The sequence below is a fragment of the Narcine bancroftii genome, chromosome 2 (assembly GCF_036971445.1).
Source record: "Narcine bancroftii isolate sNarBan1 chromosome 2, sNarBan1.hap1, whole genome shotgun sequence".
Lineage (NCBI taxonomy): Eukaryota > Metazoa > Chordata > Chondrichthyes > Torpediniformes > Narcinidae > Narcine > Narcine bancroftii.
In genome coordinates this window covers 285,201,553-285,202,872 of record NC_091470.1, presented here as the reverse complement: position 1 = coordinate 285,202,872, position 1,320 = coordinate 285,201,553, and the positions used below count along the sequence as shown (strand labels likewise).

At 37.2% G+C, this 1,320-nt stretch overlaps 1 non-coding gene across 1 annotated transcript; it reads right to left on the bottom strand.

Annotated features, from left to right (window-relative positions):
* Positions 1-900: 900 nt before the first annotated feature.
* Positions 901-1,007, bottom strand: LOC138755974 (U6 spliceosomal RNA). Its single transcript, XR_011352670.1, has one exon. It is a non-coding gene; the product is annotated as a U6 spliceosomal RNA (small nuclear RNA).
* Positions 1,008-1,320: the final 313 nt, after the last annotated feature.

Below are 1,320 nucleotides of genomic sequence, written 5' to 3'. Positions count from 1 at the left end.
GAACTGACAATAACCACACCAGCAGTGTGAGTATTAGACAGCTTTAATAAACTAATATGTACACTAAGAGGTCTTGTCTCTCTGCAAGATGAACCTGGAAGGCTAGACTGTAGCTCTGGACTGCTTTATATACAAGGTCACTGGGATGATGCCTGGTGACCTAGTGGTGTAATTACATATCACCACAAAGCAAAAATGATTTTAGGAAAAACTATTTCATGTGGTGAGTAGTTGGTGGAGAATCCATTCCTGGGACGGGTAGGGGAGGCAGATTCCTTTTCAGCATACATAAGTGATCTGGATAAGTGTCAGAAAAGAAAGAATTTGATGGGCTACAGGAAGGGAAACTGGAGCAGCGCTACATGGATTATTGTTCCACAGAGCTGGTACAAGCTTCATAGTTTAGTGGCTTTCCTCTGTTATATTTGCCTAAATCAAATGGGAAGCACTAAATTAGTAGAGCACTGGAAAGCAATGGAGCTTAGGGTGTTTTTTCAATTGCTTCACTTCTGTTTTTTGCCCATATTCTTGCTGTTTTTTTCCTTCATGGAGTATTTATTTTCCTCTTCTTTGAAGATCACTACAGAATTTTATTGGTACAAGTGACACTGTTTCAGAATATTGAAGCATCACACACAATTAACTATTTTTTTATTAAGCAATGATAGAAACGTGTTTACAGTGTAGATTATTTCTTCATCGTCACTGGGTCAGAATCCTGGAACTCCCAACCAATGTTATTGAGGGAACATTCAGCAAAAGGATATATCAATCCCAGAAGCCATTCAATGTTATCTTTGCAAGAATAATTAGTGCAGATTTAAACACTGACCTTGCTAGCTACACCCATGTGCAATTAGGAAAAAAAGGAATAATCATTCTTTTTAAAATGTTTTTTTTTTAAATATGGAATGCTTCATGAACTTGCTTGTCATCATTTCACAGGGACCATGGTAATCTTCTCTGTATTGTTCCAATTTTAGTATATATGCTGCCAAAACGAGCACAGGGGTAATCATTCTTCAGTAGTAATATACCTAATAAGACAAGGAGATGAAAGATCTGGTTTGACTTTCTGATTTTTGGTGGAATATTGTTCCATTACTGAAAGTGTACCAAAGAACCTTTAACTTTCACAAAACCATTGAGCAGCTCCTGGGATCTTACCATCTCAATGGAATCAGATAACCCTGAATACATGCTTAACCTCTGATCCAGGACAGCTATCGATTCTCCAAAGCTGATTTACAATACACCGGATTATTATTAAAAGAATGATTACAATTTGCAAAGGGTATTGCTCAATTCAAAGCTTCGTGT